This window comes from Papio anubis, chromosome 10, assembly GCF_008728515.1.
Source record: "Papio anubis isolate 15944 chromosome 10, Panubis1.0, whole genome shotgun sequence".
Lineage (NCBI taxonomy): Eukaryota > Metazoa > Chordata > Mammalia > Primates > Cercopithecidae > Papio > Papio anubis.
Window position 1 is genome coordinate 103,873,256 of NC_044985.1, and position 15,764 is coordinate 103,889,019.

Genomic DNA, 15,764 nt, shown 5'->3' on the forward strand with positions numbered 1-15,764 from the left:
ATTATTATTTCTTGCAGATGGTTTTCATTGTTTCTGCCTGAAATAAGTGACTTGCAAAGTCATAGTCTGCCTTCACAACATTGGCCTTGCTCCTGGCTTCTCTCTCCCTGCCTCTGTTAATCCCATCCTCCCAGTCTCCAGCCCCACTGTCCCAATTTCTTCCTATGCCCACCTCACTCCACTACCTGGTACCACATCCACAGAAGCCCTGCCTGTGGGTAGGATGAGCTTGGCTGTGGAATGGAGCATTGCTGGCTGACTTTAGTCAGGATTAGGTTTTAAAGAACTATATCCAGACCTTGATAAAGAGGTGCTAGAGTGAAAAAAAATTTCCATTGTAAAAGAAGCTTAGAAAACAAACAGTTCCAAATTAGCCACAATAAAAAAGATGCATTATACATGATTATAGAATGCCTGATAAATTACAGACAAGTTTGACCTGCTCTGGAAAACTTGAAAGGGTCTGCTGCACAGAGAGTGAAGTGGGAGTCTTTGTCTTAGAACCTCTACCTCTCTCAGCTTCAAGTCAAGTTTCAAGCATCATATCCCAGATCACAGAGAGATTTGAGAATGTAAATGGTCACAACTCTCCAAAAAATGTTGCCTGATAATAAACTTACAAGAGTTACCTCTAATTTGTACATTTATATATGCCTAGGGAACTCTTGCTCCAAAGCAAAAATTCCCACATTATTTTATTGGTGTATTTTCCGGTGGGTAGCAGACCTTTGAATAGAAGGAAATAAACCATTATTGAGCTATTTTGACTCAGGACTCAGGAGGATATTGAGCTACGATGATAGCTCAAATTTATGTATATTTATAAATATATAAACTCCTGAGTCATAATAGTTCCATATCATATATATATCTATTTATTTTTTACCAAAATATCAAAAGTTTTTATGGACAAATATTAGGATGAGCATTAAACTGCTATAACAAATAAACCACTAAATTTCAGCAGCTTAACACAATAATTTTCCTTCACAACATAGCTCAATTTGGTTTCAGGACAATGATATCAAGGATGGGGTGAGTGACAGAGGTGGGGCCTATGCTCCACATAGAGATTCAGGGACCCAGGCCGGTGGAAGACTTCTACAACATACGACTTCCAAGTGTATCTTTGATGTCAACCAGAGGGAGGGAGTGAAAAGAGCATGGAGAAGTGAGTGTGGGAGATTTTATAATTCTGGCTTAGAAGTTACATGTGATCATTTCTGTATTCATTTCATTGACTAGAACTGAGTCTCAGAGACACCCAGGACTTCAAGGTTGACTGGTAAATGTAGCCTAGCTGATACTCAGGAAGAAGAGGAATGGAAGGTACAATGGATAGCTTGCGGTCTTTGTCACAGACACCAAACTATAGAAAGTATGATTCCCATTTAACAAGTAAGGAAGCTATAACTTGTCTAAGATAGCTCAACTAGTAGAATAAAGGATTTAGGGGTATGGGGAGCTCTGGGACCTCCAAAAATTCATGATTAAGGCACTGCAGTAATTATAATTGCTATTTACTGAGCATTGTGCCTTTTTTTTTTTTTTTTTTGAGACAGGGTCTCGTTCTGTTGCCCAGGTTGAAGTACAGTGGCCGGATCCCCACTCACTGCAGCCTTGACCTCCCAGGCTCAAATGATCTTCCCACCTCAGCCTCCCAAGTAGCTGGGACCACGAGGTTTTTGCTACTGTGCCTGGCTAATTTTTGTATTTTCAGTGGAGACAGGGTTTTGCCATGTTGCCCAAGCTGGTCTTGAACTCTGGACTCAAGTGATCCGTCTGCCTCAGCCTCCCAAAGTGCTGGGAGTAATCCAGGGAGTAATACAGGCATGAGCCACTGCACTCAGCCAGAGCATTGGGCCTTTACTTCACAATGATGGTAAAATGTATATTTGATTATCCTAGAAGAGCCAAGCAAGAAAACTGAGGCTCAGCGTTGTTCTATGTGTCTAAAAAGAACAAAGTTGGACTAGAATGCAAACTAATTCCTTTCAGACTCAATAACCTATCTTTGGCTAAACTTCTATAATGCTTCTTACCTTGTCTCCTTAGATTCAGCCCTGAATTCGTAATAGCAACCGGATGCAGGCTTGGGGAGGAGTGGGTCAACTAGATTAGCTATAAGTACACTTTGAGTACAGTTTGTCTTTAATTAAGTACAACTTTCTTCCTACCACTGTTTTAAGAAACAATCCTCCCATTGATTCATGCAACTTTGATTGGAAGTCTCAGGGGCAAAACGTGCATTTACATTGTGTAAATATTATGGTACTACTTTCTCCCACATATTTGCAGTCATTATCCTGCAAAAAATGGGGGATGGGTGTTATCATCCTAAACAAATGTTTGTTGATCACCTTATTCCAGAGGAGCTCATGATGCTGAGAAAAGGGAAAGCGTACCAGAGGATCCCTGTTCTCCCCAGACTTACAGATGGACTGGGGAGATGGAGCATGGATATATAAAAAGATAAATGATAACACAGGGTGGAGTTTGCTAGGAGCCAAAGGACCAGTGCCAATAATAAGTGCTATAGGATGGCTGGGAGATGGTTTTTGAGCAGCTGCTAATGTGCTGGCCTCAGTCCTGGGTGATTTCATGTTATCACATGAATCCTACAGGAATACAGTGGTGGGAGTAATCACTGTGGATTGGGATGGCCAGAACGTCTTCAGAGAGGAGGTAAGACTTGAGCTAAGTTGAATTATATGGTGATATTTCTCACCAGTAATGAAAGCTGGCTGAGCTAAAACCCAGAGCATAATTTCTCACTGGCTGGCTGCTCCAGATAGTAATAGCTTCGGTGCCCTTCAGAATGGAATTTTCCTGAGCCTGTGAAGATGTGTGAGGTGTACCCGGCAGGTAAGCATTCTTCCATTTGCCTTCCACCCGTTGCTTTAATTAAACGCACATTGCTTCTCCTGGTTGGTTTCTCCAAGCCTCCAGAAGTTCTGGAATGTCGCTGCAGCAGCTGAAATGGCAGTTCGCTGAGTGGGAATGATGCAGACAGGGAAAAGGATCTTTTAAGTCTTTTTATTTTTTCACATTGGTGATAGGGGTGGAGGCAAGGAGAAGATGGGGTTGGGCTATTGGACCAAGAGAAAGAATGATTCTGGGGAAGATTTCTTCTAATTTGAGTCCTTTTCTGATGTTATTGCTGCTGCTTTTATATATATATATTTCAGTTAGATTTGTGGCAGGAGGCTCCCAGATTTACACCCTTCCTCCAGGAATTAGGGAATCACAGAAAAAATAGCTACAGGTATGGAGGGTTTTCTATAAGTTTAAACCCCCATATGGATTATTTTATTTAATCCTTACAATATGCAGGTACATTTTACTGATGAGGAAATAGAGGCCTAGAGAGGTTAAACAAGTTGCTTGAGATTATATTGCTACTAAGAAGTTTAAAGAGGAATTGGAATTTTCAATTTTCTTTAAAGTTTAAAAAATGTAACAACTTTGGGGGCCTGGTGTGGTGGCTCACGCCTGTAATTCCAGCACTTTGGGAGGCTGAGGTGAGCAGATCATGAGGTTAAGAGATTGAGACCATCCTGGCCAACCTGGTGAAACCCCATCTCTACTTAAAAAAATACAAAAAATGAGCCGGGCATGGTGGTGGGTGCCTGTAGTCCCAGCTACTTGGGAGGCTGAGACAGGAGAATGGCATGAACCTGGGAGGCAGAGGTTGCAGGGAACCAATATCGTGCCACTGCACTCCAGCCTGGGCAACAAGAGCAAAATGCCACCTCAAAAAAAAAAAAAAAAAAAAAAAGGAACAACTTTATTAAGATATAACTCATATACCTCACCCATTTAAAGCATATAATTCAATGGTTTCTAGCATATTCAGGTGTGCAACTGTTACCACAATTGCTTTTAGAAAATTCTCATCTCCCCAAAAAGAAACTCTGTACCCATTAGCAGCCACTCCCTAGTTCTCCCCAACCCCTTGCTCCCCTTCAGCCCTAGAAAACCACTAATGAACTTTCTGCCTCTATGAGTTTGCCTATTTCATATGAATGGAATAATATAACAGGCAGCCCTTTGTCACTGGCTTCTTTCACTTAGCATAATGCTTTCAAAGTTCATCCATATTATAGCACGTGTCTGTACTTCATTTCTTACTATGGCTGAATATTCTATTGCATGGCTGGCTATATCATATGTTACTTAACGATTCATCAGTTGGTGAAAATTTATGTTGTTTTCATTTTTTGCTATTATGAATAATGCTGGTATGAATATTTATGTACAAGTTTTTTTCTGTAGGCATATGTTTTTATTTCTCTTGGGTTATACCTAAGAATGGACTTGCTGGATCATAGGGTAACTCTATGTTTAACCTTTTGAAGAAATGACAGATTATTTTTCCAAGTGACTGCACCATTATAGATTTCTGGCTTGTAAACCACTCACAAGGTCATTTACATCTTGATCACTTTTTCTTTCTCTCTCTTTTTTTTTTTTTTGAGACAGAGTCTCGCTGTGTCGCCCAGGCTAGAGTGCAGTGGTGCGATCTCGGCTCACTGCAACCTCCACCTCCTGAGTTCAAGCGATTCTCCTGGCTTAGTCTCCCGAGTAGCTGGGATTACAGGTGCCCACCACCACGCCTGGCTCATTTTTTGTATCTTTTAAAATAGAGATGGGGTTTCACTGTGTCAGCCAGGATGGTCTCGATCTCCTGACCTCGTGATCCACCCCCCTCAGCCTCCCAAAGTGCTGGGATTACAGGCGTGCTTAGTCACTTTTTATACACAGAAAATATCCATACAGCTTACTATGGCTCTAATAAAAACCATTGAGAAACTGCAGAATTTTCTTGATGAGGAACCTTAAAGTTGAGCTCCAGGTTTGGAAGCTTCAGTGCTTTTTGATTTGAAGATGGTAGTTGAGCTAAGAGCTGTAAATGATGAGAGCTGCCATATTTGTATGTCCCTTCATTTACCAAGGCATTAGGGAGATTTTCTGCATATTTCTAGAACTTAGTGGTTTTTGGCAGTACATGTGTAGTTGTGGCAATAGCCCAGGATTGTCTATTATTCTGAAAAGCCATTGACATTTGCTGAAAGACAGCACACAAAAGAAGACACGCATAATATCTATGCATATGTCATGCTGATCTCTTGAAATGTTAGATACTCTGGGCATCAAGTTTACTGTCACTTAATTGCAAGTGACATAAACCCAAGGCCGTTCTTTTAAGAGGAAATAGGAGAAAGGAAACCCAGAAAGGAATTATTTTTTGCTCTTTGCAACAGATATCTGAAAGGGGCCTAAAAGGTGATTTTCAACAAGGTATACTTGAATGAGTCCTGAGGCTTTCTGTCTGGGAATGGAGGAGCATTTGCTGAGTGTTTATTCTGAGTGCACTGGGCGGATGTGAGATGAGCATAAGCCATGGTCTCTCGCCTCTGGCACATTCTAGTCTGTGTTACCACAGAATAACTCAATGCTAAGCTGTGGCTGTAAGTGCTACAGGGGTCAAGGGAAGGGACAGGTGGAGTGTGCAGGAGTGGCAGCTAAGAAAGCTTATGCAGGAAATGGGACCAATCTTAAAGAAAGCCAAGCCTAGGACCGAGTTAGGCTGGAAGGAATGGTGTGACTATTCCAGGTGGAGTCAGTGGTACTAACATGACAGAAGCCACAATGTATTTAGGGGTCAATGGACAGATGGGCCCGGCTGGAGCAGAAGATGTATGGGAAAGTTGGAGTGAGGAAAGGTTAGAAAGCAGAATAGCATCATGGAAGGAGCATGGGACAGGGAATCTGGACATATGGATTCTGCTTTTAGTATTGCTACTAACTAGTTTTCAATGTAGGCTCTGTGATTGAGCCTGGGGCTTCTGTTCCTTAATTTATAGACTATGGGAGCTGGACTAGTCCTAGTTCTCCTATCTGATTTTATATTACAATTCCCCGAGTGTTTATTTAAAATACAGACTCCTGGGTCCATCCTGTGAACATCATGTTTCTGTAGATATGAAGTGTGGTCCCAGGGTCGTGGTTCTCTTGCTGCACAGTGGAATTATTTGAGATGTTTTTAAAACTAGGGATGCCTCAGTTCGAACTCCAGAGATCCTGATTCGATGGGTCTTGGGAGCAGTGTAGGCTTTGGGAGTTTGCAAGGCTCGCTAAGTGATTCCCAGGGGCAGCTAGGCTGAGAAGCACTTGCCTCTGGTGGGTTTGGTGCCCCTGGTTGATTCTGAAGTACTGGAGGCCTGGCTGGAGACTCCATGGGAACAGAAGGACTCCAGATCTAATCCTAATTCTGAAGGACTTTGATTCTGTAAAAAGCATGCTGAAATCAGGTGGTGAAGGGCCTTAAATGCTAGACTGATTTATATCATATCTTGTTTTATAGGGAGCAGGAAACAAGTAAGATGTTTGAGCTGAAGGGTGGTTTAAGACATCTCACCTTTGTACATTTCATTGTTTTAGGGCATGAGAGTCACCACCAGGGGAAGAAAAGAGAAACCTGCCTCTTCATTCATGCATTTATCTGGAAAGGGTGACCACTGCCAATCCACTGTGTGACAGGATCTAGTGTCTCTGCACAGCATAAACAGAAACAGTCAAGGGGGAGAGGTAGAACACAACCTGAGGCCACAGGGGTGTGTGGTGTGGCTGTCAAAGTGCAGGCATCCTTAACCAAACAATGGGCCACACTGGTGGGCTGGAGAGGACCACAAGCAGAGTGGATTTTAAATTATATTTTAAATACATCCCTTTTTCAATTCTTTTAATCCTCAGATGAATCAAGGCAAGCCTCAGCTAATCAGTAGCATGGTTCATGGTTTTAATGGTTCTCTGGCATTTGCCAATGTTCCTTTTTTTTTTTTTTTTTGAGACGGAGTCTCGCTGCGTCACCCAGGCTGGAGTGCGGTGGTGCAATCTCGGCTCACTGCAACCTTGGCCTCCCGAGTTCAAACGATTCTCCTGCCTCAGCCTCCAGAGTATCTGGGGTTATAGGTACATGCCACCACGCCTGGCTAACTTTTGTATTTCTAGTAGAGATGGGGGTTTCACCATGTTGGCCAGGCTGATCTCGAACTCCTGACCTCAGTTGATCCACCTGTCTTGGCCTCTCAGTAATCTTCCCTTTTGACAAAGAAGCAGCAGGATCCCCAGGCTTAGAGCCCCAGGGGGCTGACGTATCTAGTTAGAATTTAGTAATAGGACATCCCCTGCCTTGTCTAAATTCGTCTGGTCCTTCTTCTCTGGGGGATTCAGATAGGGAGGATTGGGACCTTCTATAAATTTGCTTCTTGAATAAACTGGACTAAAAACATTAGTTTTAAGAGAAGGCTAATAATAGCACAGATGGAAAGGGGAGGCAGAAGGAAAATGAAACTGTGACAGGCTGCACAAATAAATGACCCTCAGGAGACACTGGTGGGGTCTCTCCAGAATCTGGACTAGAAGTCAGAAACCCCAGTCCAGGTTCCCAGTGCTGATGGGCTCCTCCTGTCTCTAGTCCTTGACAATGACAGTTGGGGTCTCCACCTCACAATCTTTACATTTCTTTTTGGGTCTGAAATACTACATTTCCATGACAATATTTCTAAAATACAACCTCTTCCCGGAAGACTGATCATATCTGGTTATTGACAAGGGGTCATGCTGCCACCCTCTCTCCCACTGGCTGCTGGGAGCTTGTGGGCAGCTCCCAGGGACTAACCCTGGCATTGTTTCTGTGGACCACCAGCTCCAGATTTTCTCGGAAATTGCAGGGCAAAAACATTTTAAGGAATGTGGGCCCTGCAGGCTACAACATCAAAACATTTCGGCGGGGTGGGCGGGGGGGGGGGGGGGGGGTGGGAACAAAGCAAAACGAACTGAAACAAAACAAAGCTAATGAAAACCAAAACAAACCAAATAGCCTTGTAGTTCACTGAATTTTCTCCACTTTTTCAATCTTTCTTTTTTTTTTTTTTGGTGGGGGAATGTTTTTCTTGCCTAAAAATGTTTTGTCAGGGAACAGATGATGTATTCTGTTAAAATGCATTCGTTGCCACTATAGGTATGCTTCATAGATCAACATGAGAAATTCCTCCCCAAACTCCTCCCCCCACCAAGAAAAAAAAGCGTCAACAAGTATCGTTCCATAGATGATTTGGGGGAAGTTTTGTGGTTCTCCAATCTGTGATTCTCAAATGGTAGTGTATATAAGAATCACCTGGAAAGCTTGCTAAACACCAAGATCCTTGGCTCAGCCTCAGTGATCTGATTGTGCAGGTGTGGGACAGGGCCCAGGAGTGTGGGTCTTTTACAAGATTCCCAGGTGGTTTTGATACTGATGGCACCATCCAGGATCCCGCGCTGAGGGAAGATAGGTGATGCACTCTCTAGCCAGGGCCATCCTGAGGGTTGTGGCATGAACCTCCACCTCCCACCCCACCCCTGCCCAATTTTTACGCAGGTTTCAGATCAATATCAAGGGCAACCCTGATGTGATCAGTATCTCAACAACAGGGGGTAGGATACAGTTTAAGGGCATAGCTGGAGAAGTTCAAAAATCTATCTTTAAATCCCTGTTTGCTAGCTTTGTGATGTTGGGCAATAGTATTGTTAGGCTTTGTGTCCCCACCCAAATCTCATCTTGAATTGCAATCCCCATAATTCCCACAATCCCCGGTGGAAGTAATTGAATCATGGGGGCAGTTTCCCCCATGCTGTTCTCGTGTTAGTGAGTTCTTACGAGATCTGATGGTTTTAAAAGGGGCTCTTTCCCTGCTTCACTTGGCACTTCTTCCTGCTGTCTTGTGAAGAAGGTGCCTTGCTTCCCCTTCGCGTTCCACCATGATTTTAAGTTTCCTGCGGCCTGCCCAGCCATGCTGAACTGTGAGTCAATTAAAGTCAATTACCCAGTAATTTATAAAGGCAATATTTCTTTATAACAGCATGAAAACAGACTAATATAGGCAGGTTGCTTATATTAGATAACCTTCCTGTCTCAACCTCCTCATTGTTAAAATAATCCATAGAAAGCCCCTGGGTTGAGGGAAGCATTCAACAAAAGTTAGCTCTTATTACGGTGGTAGGAGTTAGGAGATGGGAGGCACTGTGAAAGCGAAGTTTGTACACAGAAAGTAACAAGTGTAGGTGAGGATGTCAAAACATTGGAAGCTTTGTGCACAACTCTTCGTTTGTGGGAGTGTAAAATGGTGTAGCTGCCATGGAGAACAGAAAAACAAGTAGAGCTTGGAGCACAAGGGTGGCAGACGACAGAGGTGAAAGGTATCTCATCCTGTCCTGTGCCAGCTTCTGTGGCTCCCTGGAGCCCTGAGTGGCAGCAAAAGTCAAGTGTCACATGGGGGTGGGGTCCAAAGCTTGGAGCCTGAGCAGGAGAAAAAAGTGGTTCTCAGCTTGGCGTGCACATGGTGGAGGTGACTCTGTGTCAAGTTTCTGAGCGTTTGAGGGCACCTGGCGACATAATGGAACTCCTCATAGCCAGGTGTCCCATCTCCAAGTCTACCTTAACTATATCCTGGACTGTTCCCAACACTCCAGCCCCCGGGCAGCCTCCAGCACTTGGGGTGTTGGCTAATACCTCCTAGAAATGGCTTTCTGGGAGTGAGTCAGCAAACGAGGGGTTGTTGCTTCCAGAGGGCCAGCAGGACTTTGTTAGTAGATTGCTCTTGAGCCAACACATGTGCTCTAGTTGTTTCCAGGTGAATATCAAAATTTGTGCACAAACAGTGCAAGCATGAGGTGTGTGAAATAAATTCCATATCCTTTTCCTGTATGCAAAAGCCCTGTACCTTGACGTTGACAGAGACAGCAAGCCTTTCTCCCCAGGGATGCGTCTGAGTCTCAGAGCATGAATTGAGCCTTTTCGAGCTCTTACAATGTTCTGTTTCAGTCAGTGGTAAAGTCTGCTGACAAGGAAATATGAATAAATTTGAAGAGTAAAATAAGGGGGAATTTTCCTGTACGGAAGACAGAAAAATCAAGGTAGTGAGTCTAGCTGCTGATACCTCCCGACACTGATGATGGAGAGGAGGAGCAAGTCGGCTCTCTAAACTGACCGATCCGTTTTCCCTTTCCCTTCATCTTTTTTTTCTTTTTCCAACCACTCACTTCCATGAGACGACAAGGAGGAAGGGAACAAACACAAGAGCAGAGCAAGGAATTGTCTTTTTGGGGATAAATCTCTGATTTTAATCATATTTGGAATTTCTGAAGTTACCTTCCAGTCTTGGGATCCAACTTTATAAATATCTCCCAAGTAGCAGAAAAACAATTATTTTGACCTTCAAGGTGGGCTGTTAATTTAAACACTGATAATGATAGCTTTTATTATATTTAAGGCACAAGTTGTTACAGTGTCCAAACAAACCAGGAAGTTTGTTTGTACAAACCTCCTCCCTTTGACACTGTTCTCTGGCCTCCAGGATATGCTCTTTCTCTCCCTCCTCTCATCTTGAGCCATTCTTTTCTACCCACTGTCAGCCCGACATGAATCCAATAAGAGGCCTCCCTCTGTGTCGCCAAACAAACTCCTGATGTAGGGGAAAGATGCAGAGCTCTGACTCCGGCCAATAATAACAATATTGTAACATGTTCTAGATTTGCCTCTTAGGCACTCCGCTTGCTTCCCCCACCTGCCTTTAATTTTTGCCCTTACTGCAAACCGATAGAGATATGCATCAAAGACTTATCAGATGAGTGTGTCCAAAAGAACTGAAATGTTCAGCCTGTCTAATTTAGCAAATTCTAAATAGCTACCTTCAACAAAGGTCAAAGAATATTATTGTTCCTATGTTCCTTCTTTAAAGAACAAAAACAGTTCCTTCGGTTAACTGAATCAGGATAGCCACTAAGAGAAGGTTTCAAGATATTTTTAAAAAACGGAAATGCAAGAAAATGGAAAGTTAACAGAATATTTTCAAGTGGCAATTTTAGTTTTCACAAAGGCTTAGGTCGGTCGTCTTCTGATGTCATTGAAATATCCCTGGTTTAAACATAAGTGCTTTAATAACTAGTTAGGGCAAGAAAAACTTTCTTTCCCAGGCAAGCAGCAAAAGAAACCTTTCTGTTAAATTCCTTTGATTACAATAGTTCTTTGTTAACAGATTGTACCTTTGCCCAGGATGGATGATAAGCTCCTAAAAGCAAGAGGACTTGTCCTTCCTGGGAAGAGAAGCTGTTGACCCTGAAGATGGATTGAAAGGAAAACACTTAATGCCTAGCACCTAAACTTTGTTCTTATTTGTCTTTACTGTCTCTTTGCCTGAGAAGTCTGACAAAGTCAACATTAGTGTGGAAATAACGTAAAGCCAGAACGTTCTCCAGAAGGGGTGGATTTTACACTCAGATGGAAAACATGATTCACGCTTGTTGCTTGGAAACCCTTCCCACATGGGAAAATAGCGTCGTCATGAGGTGCGTCCCTGCCACTCAAAGCAGAAGTTTGGCAATGATGGGATTTGTTTGATTAAGTGAGATTTCAAGAGGAAAAAAATGATCCACCTTAAAGGCCTAAATCATCTATCCTGATTTAATAGCGATCAAGTTAAACGAGTCACCAAATCAGCAATTCCCATGGAGGAGGGTGGTTAATGGTGTTTGGGTCTCATGTAGGAATAATTTCATCAGAGGGGACCAGTTATTTTACGATAATGTTTTAGGCCATAGTTCACATAATGAAATTCTAGGATGCAGAATTGAGGAGGAACTTGAAAGATAATTCCATATCCCCCCATTTTCCAGTCAAAGCAACAGAGGCTTAAGCTGTTACACCCAGCTGGTCAGAATTAGAATCCAGAGCTATGTATTTCCAGGCCAGAGGGGCTTTGTGTCTCCTGCCACTGCCTTGTTATTTTCTTAGTGGAGATTTACAAATGAGTTCAGAGGTACCCCAACCCCATCTTGTGAATGCAATTCCCCCTCGTCTGGGTACCCTCTTCTCTGTGTCTCCTTTCAGTTCATTGATTGCCATGGTCAAGGGAAAAGGAACATTGCCTCAAGATGACAGAGGTAGAAAATGAAGGATGAAGAAAGCTTTGGAGGAAGAAGTAAGAGAAGGAGCTCAGGGAAATGGCTGGGCCAGCTGGGGTGGGTTTCACTGCACCCAAAAGAGGGAGGAAGGGCCCTGCTGCCCTTCCCTTTACCCACCCTGACGCCAGCACTGCTTGCTAAGCGTCTCTTCCACACTCCATCTCCATTTCCCCCTACAGTGGACGAGTGTTTTCATTCCTGTTATGCCTGAGAAAGTTCCAAAAATACACAGAGAAAGTCTGGTTATATGGTATTTAGAGTTGGCCCAGAGCAGAAAGTACTTTGGAAAGGAGCTTGTTTTCAGTGTCTGTTTGCCAGGACCCAGCATCACTGGGGAGACTTGGAGTTTGAAATAAGCACTTGAATATTTGTGTTTTGTTCCAGCCCATCTCAAGCATCTGAGTTTTTTTCATTGGCTAGGCCCAGTTGATTTAATGATAATACTGCAGGTGAGAACCCAGAACTTCTAATCGGGCAGACAGGAGTTGAATCCTGACTGGACTGCTACTTAACCGTGGGCAAATTCCTTCATCACTATAGGCTCTGATGTTCTCACTGACAATAGGAATGATAATAATATACGTCTCCTGGGGTTAATGAGGAGTAAATAAGATAATGTTGCTCAGGGGGTTACCACAGTGTGTGGCATGCAGTTGGAGCGCAGTAAGCAGTGATTGGCATTGTCATCCAGTGGTAGCCATGCACCGGGTCTTGACATGCATCTGTGCTTAACACAATGTTAACCTGAATTAGGGGCTTTCATAGAGTAATCTAGAATGGTTTTTTTTTCCGTTTGTTTGAGGATATGCTCTAAGTGTAATTTTCTCTAGCTACTTTGGAAGGATCTTGGCAGAAGCGGAGTCTGGGCATACCAGGCTGTACCAGCTGGTGATGAACCGGTTTCAGGCTGAACACATCATCGAGAGCCAGGGTGGTAGGCATGGGGAGAGAGGGGTCAGTCATTTGGTTCACAGCGAGGTTCTGAGATTTATTCTGGGCAAAGCCGCAACCTGAAGGTCTTCATGGAAACTGTACCCTCATCACCTGTGACAGGGACCCCTCCAGGTGCAAATCTACTTCTGCCTAGGTGTCTTTGTCTCCAAAGACTATCATCTGTGACAGGAGCCACACCAGGTGCAAAACTGTTTCTCTCTGGGGATCTTGCATGGTAGGATTATAAAGTTCATGAGACTCTTTCGTGCTGAGAATTCTCGACTCCAGTATGATGTACACAGAGAATGTAACTTCCCAATTGTAGCATCAGGGATTTCTAGGAATCCCTGAATCCCACTTTATCATGCCTATAATAAGACTTGGAATTACACCAATTTTAAATTCATATCCTGGTGCCATCACGGACTAGTTTTGGACTTTGGCAAGTTACTCAATCTCCTTGAGCTTCACTGAGAATGCTTCAGTGGAAACTGATGTGTCAGGTGACTTGCCCATATGAGGGCTGAATGAAGAGGTGGCAAACGGAACACAATGAAACACTTTGATAAATATTGATGGTGTTAGCATTGACCTTGGGCAATAGGAGAGGGACACAGTCAGGAGAGTTGGCATAGCCAGAGTTTCCGGAATTTCTTAGGATCTCTATTTTTGCAAGAAAGCTAGAGCCAGGCAGGTGTCCTAGTAGTTTTTTAAAAAAGTGACAGGTGGATCCCAAATACAAGTTGGACTATGTGTTTGGGTTTGAGAGTCATCGTGACATAGGAAAAATTCCTTGACTTCTCTGATCCTTAGTTTTCTTGTGTTTAAAACGGGACAATAACTACTTCTCTGCTCACTCTGCAGTGTGTTGGGAGACTCAAGGTCATTTGTGTGAAAGTGCTGTGTAAAGTTGCTTATGCAAGTGAAACAAATTCATAATATTTTCTTACCAAAGGAGATGACAGAGTAATCCATAGCTGACTTCCTTCTATCCTTTTTAATACTCCCCTTTCATTCGCCTTATCACCACTTACTTGAGAAAGGGGGGCATTGTGCTACTTAGTGCAATATAAGAAAACCAGTTGAAGTGATGAGATATTTAGAAGACTTATCAACATGCAAGGGGAAAAAAGGTTCCCATTTTAATTATATTAGACAAAAGGTAAATAAATGATTACTTTGTGTTTGACATTTGCAGTCAGAAGTGGGCTTTGCTTTTTCCTAATAATGTAAAAACAAAAGGACTTGAGAAAAAATTAGCTGATTTGATGGGTTATAGCACAGATTTGGGGTTAGGGAGGGGGATGGTGATGGAGACTTGCAATTGAAAAATCAGCCAGAGAGATTAAAGTCTGGAGAATGCCTATAGAACCTATTCAATTCTGCCAAGGAAATTTCCATATCAGAACAGACCACTTGACCATATGCATTATAGCTCTGCCTGCCCCTGGTTTGAACTTTTATTAGGTTATTCCATCTGGCTCCTGGTCACAATTAGAAAGTATTCAATGTGAGAAATCTCTGCAGTCTGAGGCTTTAGTTCACAGAGAATTTTGATAATTCCACTTATCTTCATTGGGCTGCTTGTAAGAGATTGAAGCTCTTTAACCAAGTACTGTCTCTAAACCCATATGGAAAGAAGATGATGGGTAAGCGATTAAGATGTTAAAATGGAGAAAATGCAGGATCCATTAATGGTCAGAAGGAAGATGTCAGGTGGTGTACTGAGCTATTTGGCTGCTTGTCTGGGATACTTAATGAGTTTGTGTGTGTGTGTGTGTGTTTGTGCATGTGTGTGCATCATATCCAGCTGAGGTAAAATTGTGATTGAGGCTATTTCTAATCATCTCTCCCTCTTCATCTTTGTGTGTTCACTGCTTCTGCCTCCTAGCGTGATACTCTGATACTTTATTGCTCTTCTCCCACTCCTTTCTAACCTTTCACTTCAAAGTCTGCCTTAGGCAGTCTCCTGCATACCAAGGGCAATTGATCATTAACAGCTCAGAGTGGTATTAGTTGGGGAAAGGGAGATCTTTGCTATTTTAAGTGTAAGCTTCAAAGAAACTCTTCAGCTGAAAGGGGTGGAAATGTTGACTAGGATTTCATGGCAGAGGTCTAGTGCTTGGAAAAGTCACTTTGCCCGACCACCGGAGGATGTCTTACCTGGAGAAGTGTTTGCGGAAGGGAAAAATGAGAGCCGTGTTTAAAGGCAGTAACAGATATGAGGGAGATGACTTTGGTGTTGGTGCACCGCGCCGAGTGGAAGGCGCTGGGGATGTAAACTCTAAGGGGAGAGATTTCATCTCAGCTCATGAGGGGGGAGGGGTCCCCCACAAGGTGAGGCGGTGAGCTCCGAGACCCTGGCATGGCTGTGAAGGGCATTCTTGCAGTGAGTGGGGAGGCAGGGCAGGGCACACTAAGGCCTCTGGAACTCTAAGTACTTCTTGGACCAGTTGAGAGGGGAGAGGTCATCCTATATGTGGAGTTGAAGTCAACCTATATTTTTAACAGAAAACGCAGTTTTCCTTTACTCTTTTGTGTTGTGAAAGCAATATCAGGTTTTTAAAAGTTTAGGCTGTGCCCCTTTTCCTGCCAAATGCTATTTTTTGCTTCTTCCTCAGTGCTTTGTTCTATATTTTTCAAGTGGTGCTTGGATAGCTCAAATTTGCTAATTTAGACTTTCACAATTTCCTGGAGACCGAATAAATTCCTGCCTTGCAGTTCTCAAGTGCAAGGTCGTTCAGATGACATGAGATACAGCGGAAAAATGGCATCGTTCTCATTTTCAATAAACATCTCCGATTAGTATTCATTTGAGATATTAA